The sequence below is a fragment of the Polypterus senegalus genome, chromosome 12 (assembly GCF_016835505.1).
Source record: "Polypterus senegalus isolate Bchr_013 chromosome 12, ASM1683550v1, whole genome shotgun sequence".
Lineage (NCBI taxonomy): Eukaryota > Metazoa > Chordata > Cladistia > Polypteriformes > Polypteridae > Polypterus > Polypterus senegalus.
In genome coordinates, this window is record NC_053165.1 from 114511020 (window position 1) to 114525498 (window position 14479).

General features: G+C 33.9%; 1 long non-coding RNA gene across 1 annotated transcript in view; it reads left to right on the top strand.

Moving 5' to 3' along the window:
- The window catches only part of LOC120541420, a 35849-nt gene extending 22564 nt beyond the window's left edge, over positions 1-13285 (top strand). Inside the window, exons 2-3 of the long non-coding RNA XR_005636002.1 lie at positions 11643-11746; positions 12829-13285. This is a non-coding gene — a long non-coding RNA (uncharacterized LOC120541420). The remainder of the gene's footprint in view (positions 1-11642; positions 11747-12828) is intronic.
- The last annotated feature ends 1194 nt before the right edge of the window (positions 13286-14479 follow it).

Below are 14479 nucleotides of genomic sequence, written 5' to 3' on the forward strand. Positions count from 1 at the left end.
TTATGTTGTTTTGTGGCTATGCTTATGGAGTTTTATTCTGTAGAAAAAGTACCAGTAAACAAAGAGACAGAAAGGCACACCTATAGATATATTGCATATAAGGAAAAGTGATACAAATAATGTAAATAATAATTTCCTACAAATGTTGACTTTTATCTTCAGTGTCAGAAATACGTAAAACTAGTAAAATAGGTGAAAGTTCCTCCCTATTTTCACGACACGAGGGATAATTGCACTAAACTGCATAATAAACGTGAACACTTTTTTTTATACATTCTAGTCATACGGAAGAAAAAGCAACAAAAAATGGTGTTGCTGGCAAAGCTTGTCTCATAATTAGCTGTTTTTTGCTGCTACAGAATGCACTCTGCAAACCTTGTCATTAAATGTGAAGGAAAGAATGGAAAAATCTGCACAATTTACACTTACTAGTTTGACACAATTTTATTATCTAAATGACTACTCAGGGCCTTCATTTAACCAGATTTCTTTTTCTGCCAGCTTGCTAGCTTTTTATTTGAAGCCTTTTAACCAAAGGGTGTTTCATTAATACTCTCTTGTAATAATTTTTCAGTATAATTGAGTTGCTTTTTCATGGACCAACACTTTATGAATGGCTTTCTCTTTTAAGCACACCCTGCTCCTAATAAGATGTATCAGGAGGTCTTTACTGTAATATCTTTTGCCAATAAAGCAGTGCCATGGATAGGATGGCCTTGTGACCTAAACCGAATGCTAAGAAAACAGAAGGCAGTCACTCTCAACTAAGTGACTTTTTTTTCTCTCTCTAATTTTAGCTACCTGTCTCTTGTGGTGAAAACAACCTACTCATTGATCTTTCCATTTTTGTCTAGAAATGTGACATCCCATTTATTCCTATTTATGACATTGCTTATTTTATCTTGATCAACCTAAGTGAACTTTAATGTAGATCTGTGACTTTCATTTAAGTATCTTTTCCGTTGAGTAGCTTTGGTAGGACAAGATCATGCATCAACCACTGTTGTTTCCTTATGAAGCCCATTATGATGTTCATTTTCATGAGCTCTTTATAGCAGGTACTCTATATATTGCAGTATAACCTTAAGCAGGAATGGCTTGTCATTGCTTTATACAGTGAGTTTGAAAAGATAACAGCTACCCTGGTTCTGGTTATAATACCACTTCTGTGTGGCTGTTTAAGGTTTAATTCTAACAAAAGATGCGTATGTGTGGATATACAGTATGTGTGATGTTATTACTTCTTACTTTGTAGTGTAAATTCAATTGCAGCCATTCTGTTCCTGTGGAATCAAAATGAGTCCTTATGGCTTGTGCTTGGGCTCCTTTCTTAGAAGATTTTTATTTAAAAACTCAGGATCTTTCATTGCAATAAATTTAATTAAAGCATACATGCAGGCAAATTATGTAAGAGAAATAAAGTACAATCTCAGACTCTCTATAGCATTTTCATTTTATTAGCATCTCACACCAAAAAAAAAAAAACACACATTGTGGAGGAGCCACATTTTATACATCTGTTCATTCAATGAAGAAACAGATCTCCTAGAAACAAACAATCATAAAATGACAACAACAATTTGCATAATATAATATGTGAAAGTGTGGTCAGAGAAGATTGCATTTGGTTACTTTCCAATGATTTTTTTTTTAAATTTGTTTATTTGTTGTAATATGCCTCATTATTGACAGCAACTCTAACTTTATTAGAACTCAAGAAAAGACTGCTCAGGTTCAGCCTGTTTATATGGCTAATGGGGCAACAATACTTTTTTTTAAATTACAAAGTTTTAAATCCCATTTTTGAAATATGGCATATTGCTACTACATATGACATCTGCATATATTAACATCTTTCAATTATTACAAGATCAAAGTTTAAAAAAAATACAATTATTTTCTCAAAGAAGAATGCAAATTATCAACTGGCTGTCATTTAATCATATGGGCATTAATATGCACAACATCATGAATCGCATACAGTAATACTGAAAACTTTAAGGTTCACTAAATCTGACTAAGAGTTCTTAGACCTATCTTCTTGATCAATAGCAGTTATTGGATATTTTAGATTTCCAGTTTTTCTTTTAAATTAGCACAAAAAAGATGCAACATCATGGACATGCATCTTTTGAATTATTGAATTAAATTAATCTAAATTTATTCTTCCCAGCAGCATTGGGTGTACTAAAGGAATGAAATTTGGGTGGGCAGTTGATCAACATGTTCAATTTAATTTATACATTTTGTAAGCATAATAAGCATGAATTAGTTTAAAACATGTAAAGTTGCAACAAGTTAAAAAATAACAACAACAGACTTCTGTAATACCTTTACACTGAGCTTTTTCCTTTTCAGCTAAATTGTTAATATCCTAAAGGTGTAGGTCTATTTTCGGAAATTACCTTTTTCAAGGCTTTTGCGTTATAATTTATAATTCATATTTGGTTTACCATTGTCACAACACTTAGAATATCACCATACTCAACAAAGACATGCATAAAGATGTAACGTTAAGGGACATCCATTCTGGAGAGAAATGCATCAGATGAAGGCATTCTAGTTGAGAGAAAGCAAATTTGACTTGGCACACCCGCTTGCTTTCTTCAAATATATATGAGTCTTTTAAGTTGTGTAATTAATATAATCCCTTGTTGCACTGGCAGAAGGGAAAGATTCTGCCATACGTCTATTGCTACTATGACACTTAGTAACTATATTGAAAAGAATAACCATTTAAAGAATTGATGTAAAAGTCCACTTTACATACACTTGGCATACAATACAAAAAATCATATTTTATTCCAATGTTTTTTTCTTTTTATTCCTTATGAAACACACTTTCCCTTATGAGCTGAGTGCTATTAAATAATTACAGATATGGCATGAAAAAAGTAAGTATACTATATATAGTTGCAACAGGCCATTTTTAATGTTAAACAAAGAGTTATATGTGGAGCACAATGTATACATACATATATACTAAATACAATACAATTTCCCCTTGGGATTAATAAAGTATCTATCTATCTATCTATCTATCTATCTATCTATCTATCTATCTATCTATCTATCTATCCTCATTTTAATCCAACTTGTACTTCTGCATTTCACCTCACTATATATTTTCATTTGAATTTCTGAATATCTGTACAGAGTAGGGAATCGTATGATAGATAGATAGATAGATAGATAGATAGATAGATCATTTGAAAAAGTAACTTACAAAAATAATATAAAATACATAAAACTGAATAGCATAGCATCACCTAAATTAACTTGATTTGGTCTTGTGCAGTATCGAAAAAAAAACAACATTCTTTTTATTCTTTAATACTATCACTTACAAAAATACTGCAAAAGGAAATGGGGATTTTTTTTTTTTGCCAATAATAAAGGAACGACAATTCCCCTATGATTGACACATTCCTTGGTTTTGAAAGGAAGAGAAGAATAGCACAATCAATTTCTTGCTATAGCATCCATGTCAGCTTAGTTACTGTGTGGCAAGTTAATGGTAGGCTATCCTCCTGACTACAGATTATAGCTCATTGTGTTTACGCAATATAGCACTACCCCCATCCAAATGGCTTCTTTCATGTAGAACTCTTTTTAGAGAAGACCATCCTCTTATTCTTTTCTCCTGGAAAAAAAAAAAATCAAAGGAGTATTCAAAAACCTCAACAGAATTTGCTTATTTTATTATTTTGACAATGCAAGTGGTCTATGAATGATGGATTATAAGTACTATTGTCTTTGTGTAAGTATGCAATTTCCTTAGGAGATCATCCTTTATATTTTCATTTTATAAATCCAAGGTGAAGCTTGGCTATTTGTTGAGTGTGAAATTTCAAACAAAGCTTTTCATTTACTCTCAGAACTGTCACCCGCTGTATAGAAAAGTGATCAATATTCCTACAGCTATGTGTCACCTGAATTCCAAGGGCAGTGTAGCCCAGTGGCTGAAGATTGGGCTATAAACTTTACGGCTGTTGGTTCAGTCTAAACCTCTGACTTGTTGTACTATTCTTGAGAAAGTCATTTAACCTGTCAGTGCCCCACTTTTAAAGAGATACATGTAAAAGATTGCACTCTTGTGAATTGGGGGTGGTGGTACTATATTAAGTTCCTATATATCCATTTTAAGCCTAGTTTTAAAGAAAAACAAATGTATGCATAAAATGAAATAATTGAGAAATTTGCATCAAAATTTCCTCATGTAGTACTTTTCTTTGTGCAGCATTTGTTAACTTAGATTTTCCTGCTTTAATATATACGGTAAATGCATTTATTTATAATACTACAGCACAATCCAGTTCAACCCAGGGCTATTTTTGATAGTTTGGATACTTATTATTTAATACCATACCAGGTGATCTATTTAAGTATTTTTTCTATTAATTTATTTATTATCTTTTTAATATATATTTAAGTATTCTCTTCAGTTAGTGTAATGCATAATGAAATTTTTTATCTGACCAAGAAGACTTGAATCCATTGCATACCAGAATTCGAGTAGAAACATAATTTATACATCATTGAATGACAAATGTGCCCTATAGAGAAAGCAAAAGTCATTCAGGTAGTACTATTCAGTAATTTCTTCCACTGATGCTTAATCTGGAAGCAGTTTTGGAAAATAAGCCAATTAAATAACTGAAGTCTTAATGTAACTTCCTGACTCAGTCATGCTTAATGTAGGCACAGCAGAAATCTGCATGGTTATCTCAAAGGGTGTCTGCTATGATATACATTCGGTGTTGATCATTAGTGGCATTCAGATACCTGACTGGTGCAATGCAGCCCTCCACAGGGATTTTGAGAAACTTACATATGTCACTGAAGATAGTGACCAGATGATAACATCATCTCCAGCAGGTCAGTAAGTGAAAATCACACAGCGTATCATGGAGCCTTCCACATATGTCACATTTCCATTCCTAAAGCAAGAAAGGTGGAATGTGAGTTATCTTAATTTGGGACACGCTGTCCTTTGTTGGAAGACTCATGATGAGAATTTCAGACTTTCCAACATGAGACATGCTACTAAAACTGCCAAAATAAGTCATTACTAATTTAGATTTTTTTTTCTCATTTCTATGAAAAATTCTCATTATATTGTTTGATTATTTGAACACTGACCAGCTAAGAGCAGAATCCACTAAACACTACTATCTGATATTGAAAAGAGTTGACAAGCTTGCTCAAACTTGTCACATTAAGGTCTATATTCAGCCCTCTATTAATGTGACTGTACATAATAGATCTTCATACCTCTCCAAAAAATCAGTGTTATATCAAAAAGCTTTCAAAATATTTATATGCATGCACGTATGTAATATCCTCTTAATCCACTTTAGGGAAGAGGTCTATCCCAGTATCACTGCACACAAGAAAGGGCCAAACCCAAAAATCCAAGCAGAGCATGGGCTCACCAGTTCACTCACTAATAGTTTAAAGTTGCCAATTAACCAACACACAAGCCCTTTAGAGAACATGTAAACTCCATACATCCCACAGAACCCTCAACAATGAAGTTGCCAGGCAGAAACACTAACCACTCTGCAACTTTGCCAATACAAGGGATTAGTTCCAAAAAGAAAAAAATAATTGGTTAAAACCATACCCAGTATCAGCTGATTACTTATTATTATCACACACAATATATTGCTTGATTTTGTGTCAAAGGTTTCTCTGTCCTATTTATGTAATTCAGATTTTTAAAAAGTACACATAATTAAAATTATATTAAAGTGTAATGTCAGTATATTTGGACAGTTTTGGGAATACATCATTCTGTTTGTTGTTTCATAGTATACAGGTACACATTGGTTTGAATTTAAAAGTAAAATCTGGGGAAGTGGAAGATTGGATTACCATTAAGAGAGAAAATAATCTGGAATGAATCTTAAATTCAAAACATCTGCAGAAGGTTTCTGCGTAAAGAGCAAACTTTAGATGGGCATTCTTTTTGATAGGTGTCTTCAGTTAAGCAGTTTTGCATAGCTTTATATTTGCATTTGGGAAGTGATGCCAGTCACATATTCACGGGAAGGTCAATTCAGAACTTGATCCATATGATTCTGCTTTATAACAAATGACCACTAATAAGTTTCTTTAAATATTCTCATATATGAGGAAAGTTGAAGAGGTAATTGCTTCATCCACCACATCCTTAGCTACCATCCCCAGTTTCATTACCATCCAATTAAACATAAACACACTGAAAAACAGAAGAGATTTTAGCTTTTCCTGAATTTAACTGCACTAAAATCTGTGCAAAAAAGGCATGTTTCCTCTGTTTAGCTTTACCCAGCCAAACAGAATAGAATGTTATATTGTTATTATTTATTTTTGTAAACATTATGTTATTTCTATATTATGCAGTTACTGCTCATGTTTATGTCACACGAAAATTTATGGGTAAATATCAGTAAAGTTTACCATTGAACCATTGGAGTCCTTTCTCTATCTGTCAAAATCTGAAAGTTACCAGAAAGAAAGAATTCTGAGTCAAGACTCCATTTCATTATTTATATTGTGGAAATATTGATTTAATAAGAACACATTTTATCTTTTATTACAATTTAAAGTACAATCAAAAGAATAACTGGCCCTCTTCATGCATATAGCTGTATTATATAAGACTCAGAACTCAATAAAGTGAATTGACCCCTTTTCCAAGCAGTAAATGTATTACTGAAATTGACTTTGATCATTACTTTTTTTTTGCTCAAGTGAAAATGCGTGCTCTTCACTACAGACTACAGATCTGCACTGGCTAATTAAATACAGTTTAAAATTTTATTATGTCACACAAAAGCATCCAGCCTATTCCCATCTTATAACACTGATTGACCTTAATTATTGAAATGTATGGAGTATTTAATTATGTATAGTGAAATTTGATTACCAGAAAATATGGAGAATATCAAGAGATTTTTTTTCTCTCTAATATTGCTCATAAGGTAGCTTTCAGTGCTGGAATTATGGAACAGATGACATGAGACTTTTGTCAAAACAAAAGCCACTGTCTCCTAATGAGACTCGTTAGGAATGCTAATCTATGTAAATTTTATTAATTACAGACACCTATCTTTTATCTACACCATTTGGCGGTGAGGCAATTAAAAAAAGGGAAAAAAACACAATGACATTCCCAGCGGTTATATTGCTGGTAGAAAATTCAAAGACCTAAAGTGATCAAAAAAAAAACTGGAGAAGTCTAAAGTAAGTCCCATAACCAAAGCTTTCTAGTTGCCTTGGGCTACTACGTTGTATAAAAGTCAGAAGCACTCAGTTGATAACTAATTAACCCGATTTGTTGTAACTCTGATAAATGCATCAAACAACATTTCATTTTCTTCTACAGTAGAATGAAAGTACTTATTGACAAAAAAAAAAAAAAAACTGTACAGAAACAAACCCACAAATTCATCTTCTAGCTTCTACAAAATTATCTTTTTCATTTTTTAATATCTTCTGCTTGAAGTTATCAAGTAACAGTTCATCTGCCTCTTAGGCCTCATACGCTTGTAACCCTTACAGGGATCTTGTGACCTCTAACTGTGGAGGCAAATGTAAAGGTTATATTAAGCAATATTGTTGGATCAATATCTCCTCTTCTGTGGGTAAACTATGGAATTGTAAACCTGACTTAATCGGCATGTCGAAGGGTCCTTAAAGTAGTCATGAAAAGACAGCAGACTTCATTATGAAGAGCGGCAGAACATCCGTAACCTTTTCAAAACCACCACTTTTAGAATGCATCTGGTATTGAAAATATCCCTGTTCTTTGTAACATTAGTAGAACAATATTAAAGATAAATTTTACAGTATGCAAATATAAGTCGTAAAAGCACATGGCATTTTCTGATTTAAATACTATTAGAGAATCAATATTATTTTTCAATTTTAAATTCTGTGACTTTCATTTATTAAGAATTTACAGAAAGTAATTTGCTGTACCCCCATGCATAAAGTACATAAATCACTTCTCTACTACTCTTTTAAATTTCTGTTTCTGTGATGAGTCCTCACCTGAGGGCATTAGGTCTTTAATACCTGTTTAAAAAGGAAATAGGATAAAAGTAAATCAGAGTCTGCTGTACTGTTTGTGTTCTTTGGAGTGGAGTTAAACTTTTGCATGCTAACTTGGTTGATACTTAGAATTGGTATATCAGAACAGTGTAGGGTTGGGTTCAGCACATGAGTTTGGAAATGCAAAGGTAAATTTGTTTCTTTAGACATATACAGATGGCTCACCAAGTACAGATTTTGATTTTCAAACTGTAAAGTATTTGAAAATTATGGAAAAATATAATTTAATTATTCCCTATTATTAAATAATGACTAAAATATAATGGTGTCTTTACTTAGATATCCAATAATAGCCCTTTAATTTAAAGTTGGCAGTTGTGTTTCATCTTTTGGTCAGGAACTTGAATTGAAAATTGAAGCAGAGTCTTAAATGTCCAAAAAACAACAGTTGCTGTGGCTTAAGCTGAGAACTAATATTAGGTTTCTTTACTTGAGATGTAGCTGTAAATCAAAAGATTAAATTGTGAATGAGTGTAATTTTGAGCCAAATATAAAGGCAATTTTAAAAAATTCAGAAAAGTAAAAAATGTACATAATTATATTTAAATAAAAGGTCTGTTTAGTAGCGGGTAAGAGTAATGCATACTTTCTGCACTGTTGTATTTATGTATCTTGTTTCACCTATTCAACTATTTATTTTATCTGCACTTTCAGTAACACAGAGGCACAGTCTTGATAAGACACTGCTATACACTGTATACATTTCCAAATTTATCATGCTTTTATTCCAGTTAATTCAATGTTATATATTTTGTTTTTCTTGTATGCTATATCTCTGACAGCCTGTAGCCATACATATGGCAACTGAAGCTGAATGCCATTAACAGCAAAGAAAGAAACATGAAGTTGGGGAAAAGAGTTAATTATCTGTGCAACACACATGAATATACAGGGATCAATCATTTTTGTATATTGCACATTCTTATATTTTAAACCTCAACCCAACTGTTTCTGCATTCTTGGGCAGTTCCAACATTTATAACTCAAACACAGTACATGATAAACAAAGCTGAATATCAATAAGACCAACATTTTTCTCTTTCTTTGTGAGTGTCCTTTAATGCATGCAATAATCCACTGCACTGGACATTTTGTAGTTGCAGAATGTCCTAAAATCTAAGAGATAACCTGGCATTAAGGGAAGCTTACAACCGAGCATTTTGGTTGTGGGTGGGGCCACAAAAGAACAACATAGGCAAGCATGGTGTAGGTAGATGTAGTGTTAATTTGAAGTATTTGTGTTGTAGGAAACGTCTCCTACGTCTTTACAAATTCAGTTACTTTCTTACTTAATGCTGTGCTAAATTTACCTTGGAAGCCGTAGCTGGGAATAACATCATACCCGAGTTGAGTGTTCCAGTAAAACATTCCAGGAAAACCTTTGTTGTGCTTGCTCCATCAGAATAAATATCAGTTGACAGCAACGCATAACACAGTATTTGGCATGTCCAGAATTGTGGCAACATCTCCACAGATAGAGGTTAGACAGTACTGGACATACGACTGATTTAATGAGACACAAATAGACAGAAATCCGAGTAAACTGTATACTGCAATGCTACACCTTTAACTAAAGACACCATTTTGGATTGATGTCATGATCTGAAGTCGGACAAACTCGAACATGACAGATTAGCCCAGAGCTTCCGAGATGGAATCCAACTTAAGGAGGTGTTCCAACTGAAAATTCTGACTTCCCAATTCAAACAGAATGCTGCATAAGCTGACAGCTCCTAAAACACAATGTGAAGACCTAGTGCTGGCAACATTCGCTGGTGTAACGTTAACAGCACCAGAGTGATTCTACATTTGCGGCTGCTTTGTAAAACCAGAATTAGCAAACAAAGCTCTTTGTTTTCCTTTCGAAATTACTGTCTCTCAAAAGACATACAACAGATGCACGGGTGACTTTATGCTTTCCTCTGAACTAATTAAATAGAAAACCATGACCAAGATTGGCATTTTGTATACTTTTTATGAGAATATCTAAAAAAAAAAGATGCATGCACACACCTTAACTGAAATGTAAATGTAGTCTACAATCAAAACAATACTGTTTTTAATGATATTTTATTGTGAAGGTTCTATTAATGTTTAATTATAATACTTCAAATTGTCAGTTTTCAATATTTTAAAGACCACCTTAACATATCCTAAATGGTACTTCAAGTAGCATTCATGATATATTCAGAAGGACTTGGCTCCCCTGACCCACCATATTTTATGCTATAAAGCTGACAGAGATGGGAGTAGATTCATACCTGGCGGCATGGATTGTGGACTATCTCATAGACAGACCTCAGAATGTGCGTCTCGGAAATTGCAGGTCTGACATTGTATTCAGCAACACAGGAGTGCCGCAGGGGACTGTGCTTTCTCCGGTCCTGTTCAGCCAATATACATCGGACTTCCAATACAACTTGGAGTCCTGCCACGTGCAAAGGTTCGCTTACGACACTGCTATCGTGGGCTGCATCAGGAGTTGGCAGGAGGAGTACAGGAAGCTAATCAAGGACTTTGTTAAATGGTGTGACTCAAACCACTTACACCTGAATACCAGCAAAACCAAGGAGCTGGTGGTGGATTTTAGGAGGCCCAGACCCCTCATGGACCCCGTGATCATCAGAGGTGACTGTGTGCAGAGGGTACAGACCTATAAATATCTGGGAGTGCAGCTGGATGATAAATTGGACTGGACTGCCAATATTGATGCTCTGTGCAAGAAAGGACAGAGCCGGCTATACTTTCTTAGAAGACTGGCATCCTTCAATATCTGCAATAAGATGATGCAGATGTCCTATCAGACGGTTGTGGCGAGTGCCCTCTTCTACGCTGTGGTGTGCTGGGGAGGCAGCATAAAGAAGAAGGGCGGCTCACACCTGGACAAACTGGTGAGGAAGGCAGGCTCTGTTGTAGGCATGGAGCTGGACAGTTTGACATCCGTGGCAGAGCGATGGGCGCTGAGCAGGCTCCTGTCAATGATGGAGAATCCACTGCATCCACTGAACAGGATCATCTCCAGACAGAGGAGTAGCTTCAGCAACAGACTGCTGTCACTGTCCTGCTCCACTGACAGACTGAGGAGATCGTTCATCCCCCACACTATGCGACTCTTAAATTACACCCAGGGGGTAAACATTAACATTATACAAATTTATTGTCTGTTTTACCTGCATTATTATCACTCTTTAATTTAATATTGGTTTTTATCAGTATGCTGCTGCTGAAGTATGTGAATTTCCCCATGGGATTAATAAAGTATCTATCTATCTATCTATCTATCTATCTATCTATCTATCTATCTATCTATCTATCTATCTATCTATCTATCTATCTATCTATCTAAAGTCACATGGCTTCCACAGTGAGCACAAATAACTACTTCTAAAGTAGAAAGACATTTCTTGTATACAGTCAAAAGAAAGGAGTGAAAAGAAAGAAACAAGTTACAGTTGCACTGAGAAAATATTTTTATAGGGCATTTTTTGTTGTTAAACACAATAATTATGTGTCATCATGTGTGATTAATTTCTCATTGTAAGGTAACAACCAACACTTTGGAACTTGTCGGTATAACTGAGCCCAGAAGTAGGCATCAGGATTATCTATGTACTGTGTTCAACTGCTCGGGTCAAAGGTATGCAAGGTTTGTAAAAGTTTTATTTATTAAAAAGTACATAATAAACAGCCTGATGAAACTCATTCAAAGTAGAGCAATAGTAAAAACAACATGAGATGAAGTGTAGTATTAATTATGACTTTTCATCAGCCTTTATGATGGAGTTTGCATAAACTTCAGGAGCACCTATTGTCATTATCATGTCTGTCTGCCTGCCCTCAGCTTACAGTTGACCAATTTTGCTGAAATTCTGTACATTTTTTTCTTCAAGGAAATTCGAAAGCAAAGTTAAAAGTTTTATTTTGATGTCCCAAATAGAGCACACTGTAAACCTTTTTGAAATTCTGAAAAACTCCCATTATAAAAGCATTGGCAAAATTTCAGAATTGTTTGTTTAAATAATGGGAAATATTGTGTGCGACTCTCTATTGGGTTCATCTTTCATAAATTTTAGGTTTAAGAAATATACACTACAATTAGCCACAACCTTAGCGTGTACCATATCTTAGTTACAAAAGTGCATGAAAGGATGCAATTTTTACTTCATAAAGCTGGTGTTTACGAAAGCCACTGCAAGCTCAGCATTTACCTATACATTATACTCAAATGCTATTAAAACAAGAATTTTATATACCATACTAATAATTCCATTTTCTTATTATTAGACAAACCTCTTTATTCAAGGCAACACATTACATCTGAGAGATACAATGGGTTACATTTGTTTTTCCAGTTGGAGCACAGGCAGATTAAGTGACTTGCTTATGGTAACACAGTGTCAGCAGCAAATTTTGAGCCCATAACTACAAGGTTTAAAGTCCCACATGTTAACCACTACACCACCCTGCCTGATGGTTGTCGTGTTACTTCATAAAATTAACTACAAAAAAATGTCATATGCTACAACTTTCCGAACACTTAAGTGAGTACCAGAATGAACCTGATGTTATGCCATGTAGCATGCCAATTTATATTTGTTTCCTCTTGAACCTCTTTTTAGACTTTCAATAATTCTTTACAGTCATTTATGCAGTCCTTTCGGGATTGTCTTTTTGATTCTTCATTTCCTGCCTTGAATGTGTTTAACAAATTACTTTTCTCTTGTGCAGATATTCCTTGACTCCCATAAACCTGCTGCGGCCCACCCAGCAACGCCTCAACACCTGCAAGAATGAGAGGCATTCCTCTTAAATTATCACACCTAATCTATAGTGGGTCTTTTGTCTTCTATTGACACAACATCATGTTACATTGTACATAATTTGTTGTTTTATAGTTCACCCCAAAGTTCAAACAAACATGAGGTAGCATACAGTATATAGAACCTAGCAGTCCTCTTTTCCTTGCTCTTATAAAATTTCACACGGCATCGCAACAGGCTCTGTATAACACAAAAAGTAAATAGTAATCATTGCAAGTGAAAGTACTGTGGTTTTGTCAGAGGTTTTAAACTTGAAAGCAGTATGTAAAGTTTAACTTGTGTTTTCTTTTTTACTGTAATTACACTTGGGAGATTTCAGTTTGTAACTTTTTCCATGTACAATAGATGATCAAGGTGAGAAATTTTGAATTAGCTTCAATTTTATTTCTGTTTTAAAGACGAGAAATGACTTTCCTCCTTTGACAACAGGATGACATAAATTAAGGTTTTTGTCACACTTACAGTACACATGCTAGTGATGTTATGCTATTAGCAAATCACTAAGCTGAGAGAAGATTCTGTTTTTGCAATAATTAAGAAATAAATGTTTTAAGTTTTTTCGCATTTATTATGACAAAAAATATGACAGAATTGCAACATTGTATATGATAGATATCTAGAAATAAAAAGTGCATAATGATGAAGATTTTGTTTGCTAGTAGACTTTATATGGAAGTTTTATGTGTATAATATATCTTAAGGATTCATAATGGAAAAAATATTGCTTTACTATTTCTGTAACAAACGTACAGGTATAGGAAGAAGACACATTCAGATGTAAAAAGCAATCTACAGTATAAGAGGATTTGTACACTTCACAAAGCCATTACATAATGTGCCTATTATTCTGTTGTTTCATGTTAAATAATTGTGCATTTTTAAACACTGTTTTTTTTTTGTTGCTTGTTTTATATAATTGTATGTATTTCTAATCACCATATTTCACAGCCTATTAATTTATATACATGGTTCAAATATGGGCTTGAATAACCTGAGAAGCTGAAAGAAATTATATTGAAAAACAACAAAAATTAAAATACAGTTGTCTTCTGGTTAATAATAAAAATAGAAAAACAATGTATAATATACAAATACAGAATTGCAATAATTTGTTTTACAATAAATATAATTAATGTAATTCAGTTAAATCTATCTATCTATCTATCTATCTATCTATCTATCTATCTATCTATCTATCTATCTATCTGCAGTGGATACAGGGTTGCAAATTTATTAAAAATCAAAAACTGAAATCTCCAATTATTCTTGTGTGTCTGCTGATGGCCAGGCACTGCTCATCACTTGTCTAATACCATCTCTATGGTAAATCATGGTGGTGGTGGTATCATGCAATGAAGGTGATTCTCAGGAGCAGGGACAGGAAGACTGGTCAGAATTAAGGGATGGGTGAATGCCGCCAAAAAGAGAGATGTCTTTGAAGAAAACCTGCTCCAGAGTGCACGCAACCTCAGATGTGTGCTGATAGTTCATCTTTCATCATGATAAAGAAGCACATATCCAATGCTGAAATGCCATCAGGATAAATCTCTGACTGTGTG